The sequence below is a fragment of the Sus scrofa genome, chromosome 9, assembly GCF_054392235.1.
Source record: "Sus scrofa isolate SSC_HxYL_T2T_F1_AM1 chromosome 9, Sscrofa_HxYL_maternal_Yorkshire_Landrace_v2.0, whole genome shotgun sequence".
Taxonomy (NCBI): Eukaryota; Metazoa; Chordata; class Mammalia; order Artiodactyla; family Suidae; genus Sus; species Sus scrofa.
Genome location: NC_139391.1, coordinates 97,918,864 through 97,929,132, shown reverse-complemented (window position 1 = coordinate 97,929,132; position 10,269 = coordinate 97,918,864). Strand labels below are relative to the sequence as shown.

At 38.8% G+C, this 10,269-nt stretch overlaps 1 non-coding gene across 1 annotated transcript; it reads left to right on the top strand.

The window, feature by feature from the left end:
- Nucleotides 1–157: 157 nt before the first annotated feature.
- Nucleotides 158–264, top strand: LOC146400044 (U6 spliceosomal RNA). The gene has a single exon (XR_014816985.1). It is a non-coding gene; the product is annotated as a U6 spliceosomal RNA (small nuclear RNA).
- Nucleotides 265–10,269: the final 10,005 nt, after the last annotated feature.

Below are 10,269 nucleotides of genomic sequence, written 5' to 3'. Positions count from 1 at the left end.
AATAGCAACAACAATAACAACAACAACAAAAGACAAAAAAGACAAAAAAAAAAAAAAAAAAAAAAAAAGAAAAGTATAAAAGAACTCTTAATCTATATGTTAGTAAGAAAATTTTGCTTCAAGAATTTCAATATTATAATTAAAATTCATAAAAATTGCGCTCGCTTCAGCAGCACATATACTAAAATTGGAATGATACAGGGAACATTAGCATGGTCCCCGCATAAGGATGACACTCAAATTTATGAAGAATTCCGTATTTTTTCACCATGCTGTACAGCAGAAAATAGAACACTGTAAACCAGCTATAATGAAAAAAAATCATTATATATTTAAAAAGTTCATAAAAATTTGCCTGATCTGTTCTGATGAGGCAGTCCAACCCAGGATATAAATTAAATTAGACTTTAAAAAGGAAAAATATCTACTCTTTCTAAATAAGTCTTGTATATCAAGAGGATTTTAGGATTTATGTGGTTATTCCCTTAAAGGAAGCATCTGGGAAAATTGGAAAATGGGGAGGCATGAGTATAACATACTAAGATTTGTTTCCTCAGCATTTAGACATTCCTTAAGCCCATAATTTTCACTAATGAATTGCTGGAAGACTATGTTTTTACATAATATAGTGGAGATTATCATTGGCCTAAGCATGGTGTATAGTAAGAAAGTAAAATTCCAGCCTAAAGTGTAGATTTTTCTCAAGGTAGATAAGTTACTATTTTTTAAGTTAATAATAAGCTATTATGTACTCAATGAAATGATAACAACGTTGTATTTCCAACTGATTTTCTGCAGATAGTAGATTCACTATCTTATTTCCAGATGTCTTAGCATTTATGAAGTTCTGAAGCAGTTTGTCTTAGACATTGATCTAAGAGGTAATATTCAAGCTCCCTACGATAAATATTTGAAATGTATTTCTTTCTTTTGGCCACACCTGCAGCATTTGGAAGTTTCTGGGCCAGGAACTGAATTCATACCACAGCAGTGACAATGCCAGATCCCCAACCCACAAGGGAACTCCTGAAATGTGTTTCCTTATAGAACATAATAGTTATAAAAATGAATTCATGTCACTTAGTTTCTAAAACTTAAATACTATTTCAAAATCTAAAGATGAAAGATGTCCTAAAGCCCTAGATATGAGACCAAATACTATAAAACTCTTAGAGGAAAACATAGGCCAAACACTATCTGACATAAACGACAGCAACATCTTCTCAGATCCACCCCTTAGAGTAATGACAGTAAAAACAAAAATAAACAAATGGGACTTAATTAAACTTAAAAGTTTCTGCACAGCAAAAGAAACCCTAAACAAAACAAAAAGACAACCCACAGGATGGGAGAAAATATTTGCAAATGAATTGACTGACAAGGGATTAATCTCCAAAATTTATAAACATCTCCTACCCCTCAATACCAAAAAAAAAAAAAAAGAAAAACAACCCCACCAAAAAATGGGCAGAAGATCTAAACAGACAGTTCTCCAAAGAAGACATACAAATAAAATAAAATAAAATTAAATTAAATTAAATTAAATTAAATTAAAAAAAAAAAAAAGGAGTTCCCATCGTGGCGCAGTGGTTAACGAATCCCGACTAAGAACCATGAGGTTGCGGGTTCGATCCCTGCCCTTGCTCAGTGGGTTAATGATCCGGCGTTGCCCTGAGCTGTAGTGTAGGTTGCAGACACGGCTCGGATCCCGCGTTGCTGTGGCTCTGGCGTAGGCCGGTGGCTACAGCTCCGATTCAACCCCTAGCCTGGGAACCTCCATATGCCGAGGGAGCGGCCCAAGAAATAGCAACAACAACAACAACAACAACAAAAAGACAAAAGACAAAAAAAAAAAAAAAAAGACATACAGATGGCCAAAAAACACATGAAAAGATGTTCAATATCACTCATCATTAGAGAAATGCACATCAAAACCACTATGAGGTACCACCTTACACCAGCCAGATTGGCCATCATCAAAAAGTCTACAAACAATAAATGCTGGACAGGGTGTGGAGAAAAAGGAACCCTATCACACTGTTGGTGGGATTGTAAATTGGTGCAACCACTGTGGAAAGCAGTGTGGAGATTCCTTAGAAAACTAAAAATAGAACTACCATTTGATCCAGCAATCCCACTCCTGGGCATCTACCCAGAGAAAACCATGATTCGAAAAGACATATGTACTCCAATGTTCATTGCAGCACTCTTTTCAATAGCCAAGACATGGAAACAACCTAAATGTCCATCGACAGAGGAGTGGATCAAGATGTGGTCCATATACACAATGGAATATTACTCAGCCATTAAAAGGAACAAAATAATGGCATTTTTAGCAACATGGATGGACCCAGAAATGATCGTGCTAAGTGAAGTCAGTCAGACATTGAGACACCAACATCAAATTTTCACTGACATGTGGAATCTGAAAAAAGGACACAATGAACTTCTTTGCAGAACAGATACTGACTCACAGACTTTGAAAAGCTTGTGGTTTCCAAAGGAGAAAGTTCAGGGGGTGGGGGGATGTGCTGGGGGTGTGGGATGGAAATGATATAAAATTGGATTGTGATAATGATTGTACAACTATAAATGTAATAAATTCATTGAGTAATTAAAAAAGATGAAAGATGTCTACATCTAATGAAAAAAATATTAAGAGAGTGTGAGCATTTTCTGGTATGATTAAAGCATTGTGGCAGTGGCACAAACTGGAGAATTAGGTCATGGAAACAGAATGACTCAGAAATAAATTCTTATATATTAGAAAATAACATGCAGTTTAAAAAGTATCACAAGTAGTGGTAAAGAAAGATTTTTCAATAAACTGTGTTTGAGGAACTGGCTATTTAATGAAAATAGACCTATTTTTTTTTGTGTGTGTGTCTTTTCTAGGGCCGCTCCCATGGCATATGGAGGTTCCCAGGCTAGGGGTCTAATTGGAGCTGTAGCTGCCGACCTATGCCACAGCCACAGCAACGTGGGATCCGAGTGGAGTCTGCGACCTATACCACAGCTCAAGGCAACTCCAGATCCTTAACCCATTGAGCAAGGCCAGGGATTGAACCCGCAACCTCATGGTTCCTAGTCAGATTCGTTAACCACTGAGCCACGACAGGAACTCCTCTAATTTAGATTTTTACCTCATACCACCTACCAAGATAATTTGGACATGTGTTTATTTTATTTTTTTACTGCCACACCTGCAGCATATGGAAATTCTCAGGCTAGGGGGCTGAATTGGAGCTGCAGCTGCCAGCCTATGCCACAGCTGCAGCAATGCCAGATGTGATCTAAATCTGCTACCTACACCACAGCTTGTGGCAAGGCCGGATCCTTAACCCACTGAGTGAGGCCAGGGTTGAATCCGCATCCTCATGGATACTAGTCAGGTTCATAACCAGGCTCTGAGCCATAAAAGGGAACACCTGGACATGTGTTTAAAAGCAAACAGCGTTTCTTAAAAAAACTAAAAATAGCATTACTGTATGGCCCAGTAATCCCATTTCTGGGCATATATCTTAAAGATGAAAACTCTAATTTGAAAAGATACATGCACCCCAACATTCATAGCAGCACTATTTGCAATAGCCAAGGCATGGAAGCAAACTAAATGTCCATTGACAGACGTTTAGATAAAGAAGATGAAGCATATATATGTATATACATATACATATATAACGGAACATTACTCAGCCATAAAAAAGAATGAAATAATGTCATTTGCAGCATTGTTGATGGACCTAGAGATTCTCATATTAGGTGAAGCAAGTCAGAGAGAGACAAATAATATATGATATCACTTGTATGTAGAATATTTAAAAATGATGCAAACAGAAACAGACTCACAGACACAGTAAACAAACTTACGGTTATCAAAGGGGAAAAGGAAGGAGGGATAAATTAAGAGTTTGGGGTTAACAGGAATTCCCTTGGGGTGCAGTGGGTTAAGCATCCCATGTTGCCACCACAGTGGCCTGGGTTGCTGATGGTGCAGTTTTGATCTCTAGCTTGGAAATTTCCACATGCTGCAGGTGCAGCCTTCCTTCAGTTTTTTTTTTTTTTCAGCCACAGCTGGGGGATAAAGAAGTTCCCAGACAAGGGATCCAATTCCACCACAACCCACACCATAGCCGTAGCAATACCAGATCCTTAACCCACTGCACCACAGTGGGAACTCCTCCTTCAGATATTAAAATATCAATTTCCTTAATGAAAATTTGGCTCTAAAAAATAAATTTACTTTTGTTGTTAACCCATAAAAAATTGGCAGCCACGCTGAGTTCCTGATGTGGTGCAGTAGGTTAAGGATCTCACATTGTTGCATCTGTGACACAGGTTGCAACTGCAGCTTGGATTTAATCCCTGGTCCAGGAACTTCCATATGCCATGGGTGCAGTAAAAAAGAACGAAACAAAACAAAACAAAAAAACAACCTTTGTGGCCAAAAAGAAATTTTTCCTTCAGATGTTAAAACCTGAATTTCCTTAATTGAAAATTGGATCTAAAAAAGAAACTTATTTTTGTTTGTTAACCTATAAAAACTTGACTTCTGTTAAGCTGTCATTTGGGTTCAGGTTAATATTTAATATCCTATACTTGTTTGCTCCTCGTTTTGGTGGTGGTGGTGGTGGTGGTGGTGGTACCCGAGGCATATGGAGGTTCCCAGGCTAGGGGTTGATGGGAGATACAGCTGCTGGCCTACGCCACAGCCACAGCAACATCTGAGCTGAGTCTGCTACCTACACCACAGCTCACCAAACTTGGGATCCTTAACCCACTGAGCAAGAGCAGGAATCAAATCTGTGTCCTCATGGATGTTAGATTTGTTTTTGGTGGGCCACGATGGCTCCTCGTTTTAACCAAACCATTGGAAATTCTTTAATATTTTTTTATTTATAGACTTAGTTCTCCACCCCAAACCAAAAAAAAAAAAAAAGTTACATTATGATGAAAGAAAAAAACCTGACTGATATTTATGTACTGTAGCTTACAACATTTTCCGGTTTGTAGAATTTCAAAATTTGTTCACGACCTTGCATTACAAAGCATTAGATCAAACGAAGATACTCTTCAAGGTGAATGTTCATTGCATAAGAAGAGTGTTGTAATCTAAACTAAAGCAAACTTAAATGTGTTAAAATTCAGCCAGTTTAAATATTCATAACAATTACTATTGGCTTTGCCTTTAAAAAAATTTTTTTTTCCCTTTTTTGGCCACCCCAAGGCAAATGGAGTTTCCAGGCCAGGGATTAGATCTGAGCCACTGTTGCAGCCAGATGTGGTAATGCCGGGTCCTTAACCCCTTGTGTCAGGCCTAGGATGAAACCCAAATCCCAGCACCCCCAAGATGCCAACAGTCCCATTGTGCCACGGTGGGAAATCCTTCCATCCGTCCATCCATCCATCCATCCATCCAATTATTTATTTATTTATTTATTGCTTTTTAGGGCCTCACCTGCAGCATATGGAAATTCCCAGGGTAGGGGTCAAATAGGAGCTACAGGTGCCGACCTACACCACAGCCACAGCAATGTAGGATGAGAGCCACATCTGTGACCTACAGCACAGCTCACAGCAATGCCAGATCTTTAACCCACTGAGCAAGGCCAGGGATCGAGCCCACATCCTCATGGATCCTAGTCAGGTTCATTTACCACTGAGCCATGAAGGGAACGCCTTTCCTTTTATTTTTATAATTTGTTTGTGTCCTCCTGCTATACTCATTAATAAGGGAGCTCTGTCTATCCTGTTCACTTCCATAATCCCCAAAGCCTGTGTCCAGAGTAGCGGCTTAATTTCTATAGGTTGAATTAATGAAAAAATAAAATTGGACTGTGAGTTAATAGGAGGCTTAGGAATGAAGGCAAAAATGAGGAATTACTCTTAAAAAATAAAACTGCTCTTTGCCTCTGATCTTAATCCCCTCCCATTCAAATTCCAAAATCTTTCTAAAGTTGCTAGAAAAATAGACCGACTGTGACACTTTCCTGACTAAAACCTTTCAGTGCCTCTCAATTGCCTAAATGGTATAGTCCATACTCTTGCATACAGGAAGGGTATCTGAATTCTGGCTTGTATTACCCCTTTGAGATTTCTCTCTTGACACCTCTTCTCCAGTCTTTCTTAACCAATTACAGTTCCAATATCCACCACATTCTTTTTTTTCTTTTAAATTTTAAATCGAAGTATAGATTTAAAATATTGTATCAATTTCTGCTGTACAGCAAAGTGATTTGGTTATTTTATATATATGTATGTGTGTATACATTCTTTTTATATTCTTTTCCATTATGGTTTATCTCAGGATATTGAATATTGTTCCCTGTGCTATACAGTAGGACTTTGATGTTTATCCATTCTATATGTAATAGTTTGCATCTGCTAACCCCAAACTCCCCGTCCATTCCTCCCCCATCCCTACCTCCCTGGCAACCTTAAGTCTGTTCTCCTTGTCTATGCATCTGTTTCTGTTTCTTTTTTATGGCCGAATGGTATCCGCCACATTCTTACTCACCCTAGATTTTGCTTATGTCATACTAGTCCAAAAAAAAAAAAAGGGTAAGTGTGAGGAGAGAAATGGAGGAACTGCTGCCCTTCCTAAGTGGATCAGGTGACTCTCCTGCCGGCTCCAGTGGTGAAACTCATCCTACACTTCTTGTAAAATATTATGGAAGCCTGAGCTTTGGTGCTGTCAACTCTCCCAAGATCCTATATTCTTTAAAGAATGCATTTGGTCACTTCCTACAACATTTCATGACTCCTAAGAACTATGTGTGCAAAGCCAGGGTTTTGTGTATAAGCCTTACCTGGAGCTACTTTCTCAAAAAGGTAGTAAATGTGTTAAAAAAAGAATGGAATTAATATATACATTTGAATCTAATAGATCAAGATTTTAGTCTCAGCTCTGCCACTTATTGTGTGACCATGTTGCTTGATCTAAGTCTGTTTCCCAGCTTGTAAATGGGAGAATATAACTACCTGCATCAGAGAATGACTCTGAAGATTAATAATATAATCCATGCAGTGTCTGGAGTCTGCAATTTGTGGTTTATTAACACACCTCTCAAAGACCCCCCCTCAAAAAAAAAAAAAAGGGAGAAAAGCCCATGTGGCTCTCATCAAAGAAACTGTAAGATCAACTCCATCTTGTTTTGATCAGCCTTTATTCAAAGCGTAAGCCTTTTCACAAAGAACAGTTAGCCTGTGATGCCAGCCTCATCATCCACACCCTATTGTACCAACATGTTTTGTACATCCTTGCCGTGGACCTCGTCTGCCACCCTCTTCCATCATGCCCTCTGGAACTTTTGCTGTATGACCAATACTGTCTTGTATCCTCCACTTCTTCTGACTGGACCCTCCACCCTCCTTCCTCAAGGGAAGCATGGATCTCCCCTGAGGACTGTGCTTCCCTTGTCAAAATCTCAAACAAATGTTTTTGCTTTGAAATAGTTTCATCTCTTTTATACCTCAGGCCCAGAGGAAGAGTGTTCTTTCTGGTTTCTGTTGCCACTTCCTACACCATTACTTCTCCACCCTCTTTTATAAAAAGCAAGCGAGCCAACAAAATTTGCTCTCAATCCTTGAGGCTTAGGTGATTTGACAGTATTGTCATTTACCAATCTCCCAGTTGCTGCCCTTGACTTGAATTATTGAAAATAACAGCTCTTCTGTGTTCTAAATCCTGCCATAATTCTGATGACTTCCTAACAATATAAATGGTCATTCAACACTCTGACTTATGATATTTTTTACCTCATTTCATCACCAGCTCTACTCTTCCACTCCTCCACTGGCACATATTACAGTGGTTACAAACCTTAAATTTTGTCATCACCCATAACTGCTCTAATTCCAAAACTCATTCCTGCATATCACTCTCTGACCACAATCTCTAATCTCCTCTCCTAGCATGTTTGTGTAACCAAATCCATATGATTATTGTTGGAACTCAACAGATCATCCAGTCCTTGGATGCCTCTTCTCTACCCCAACCCCCATCATGTGTCTCTTTTCTTCTTTCCCTCTGTATCCAACCTAAAGCGTTTTAGAATCACACTGATAATATCCCAAACTTCGTTGTATTTATGGCTTTACCTTCTCATAAAAATCACATTCCTGCATAAAATAAAAATCTTCCTTATTATTTGAATGCCAGCAGTCTAATTATTCCGAATACTGTGAATAATCCCTCAAATTCATACATTGAGGCCCTAACCCCCAAGTGTGATGGTATTTGGAAATCATGCCTTTGGGAGGTAATTAGGGTTAGATGGTCATGAGGATGGGCCATGGTAATGAGAATAATGCCCTTCTATGAAGAGATACCAGAGAGTTTTCTCACTCACCCCCTAATCCACCCTCTGCACACAGAAGTCTCATGTGCACACAGGGAAATGGCGCCACCTATGAGCCAGAAAGAGAGTTTTCACCAGGAACCAAATTGGCTGGCACTGTGGTCTTGGAATTCCCTGCCACAAGAACTTTGAGAAAACAGATCTATATTGTGTAAGCCACCCAGACTATGGTATTTTTTTTTATCACAGCCTAAGATGACTAAGTCATTAGCAATATCAAGGAAAGTCACACAATAGGATGGATTGTGTCTCATTGTAAATTCAATGATTTTTATTTTTTTCCATTATAGCTGGTTTACATTGTTCTATCAATTTTCCACTGTACAGCAAGGTGACCCAGTCACACATACACATACACATTCCTTTTTCACACATTATCATGCTCCATCATAAATGACTAGGTATAGTTCCCAGTGCTATACAGCAGGATCTCATTGCTTCTCCATTTTTTTATTTAATGAATTTTATTATTATCTGTCATTGTAAATTCATCATCACCGATTTTAAATTGGTCCCCAAACATTGCCAGGAGTTGTAAATTTCATTAGTCCACTTATTCTACTACTCACTAAAAGAAAAACTGTTTGAATATTTCAGCTAGTGACTTGGTCTTTTAATTTGCAGATAAAGCAGAAGTTATCACAAGAAAACTTCCTCAACTTTCTAACAATAAAAGCTTAAAACTACTTATACTTACACCCATACTTCCAAGCTTCTCTGTGGTTACAATTGAGAATTAGTACCTTTAACCAAAGCTTCACTTTGGTTAAATCCATCCACTTGTACCTTAGATCCCAAAGCTTTTCCACTTTCTCACTTATGATCATTTTTCTCTCTCTCTTGCACTGCTGTTTTCCTCCTAGTGAATTCATTCCATCAGCTTTAAAAAGTGCTCAAGTCACTTCCATGAAAAGTAACAACACAAAAGGAATAATATATCATCATTCTTTTACTCAGCATTCCCCTCTGTAACAGAGCAGGGCCCCATGGGGTGCCTGGACACAAAAGCCATGTTTTTAAGAAATGAGCTTCAGCTTCCATGACCTTCCCTGAATTCCAAGGCGTATGTTCAAACAGTTGCTAATCATGGAAGGGAGTGGATGCTATGACCAGGGAGGAGCAGTTAAGAAACAATAGTGCTGACTTGGGCCAGGGCCCTGGTTCCCCCTCAAAGGATACATAACAACATCTTTGAGCTCTTCTGTAGACCTAAAACCCTCAACAAATGAAAGATGTTAACTGCTTGAAGAAGCATTCTTCATTCCAGAAAGGAGGACAAACAGAACCAATGCCAGGGTCACTAAAAACCAGCTTTGAAGAATACAAACTTGCACTTACCTGATTCTTATTTGCAGCCCTATTTTCCACTCCCAAACTGTAAGACAGTCTCCTGTTTTCTCCCAGGAGGGGCACAGTCTCTAAGGCATTAGCCTGCTGTGGCTTACTTTGCCTAGAAAAGCAATAAAAGCTATTTTTTTCTTCCTTCACCCAAAACTCTGTCCCAGCATTTCTATTCACACCTGTAGACAGAGGCCCAGTTTCAGCACCACCTTTCCCACGTCATCCCTTTTTCTCCCCTTTTACAATAACTTTATAATAGAGTTTTGTGATTCTCACTTCCCTTTTAGTCTCTCCTATTTGGCTTCCACTTGCATTATTCTATGGAAATTGCTTACTGATCTGCAGGAGCATTGTGCATAAAAGGAAATTAGCTTTTCATATATAATGTGGATTTCAAATGTATTTTTTCAGTCTGTCATTTTTCCTTTGTGTTTATGTGTTCATGGACTAAAAAGAAAAATTGTCTCTTCAATTTTATCAATCTTTTCTGGGAGTTCCCATCGTGGCACAGCGTAAACGAATCCGACTAGGAAACACAAGGTTGTGGGTTCCACCCCTAGCCTCCCAG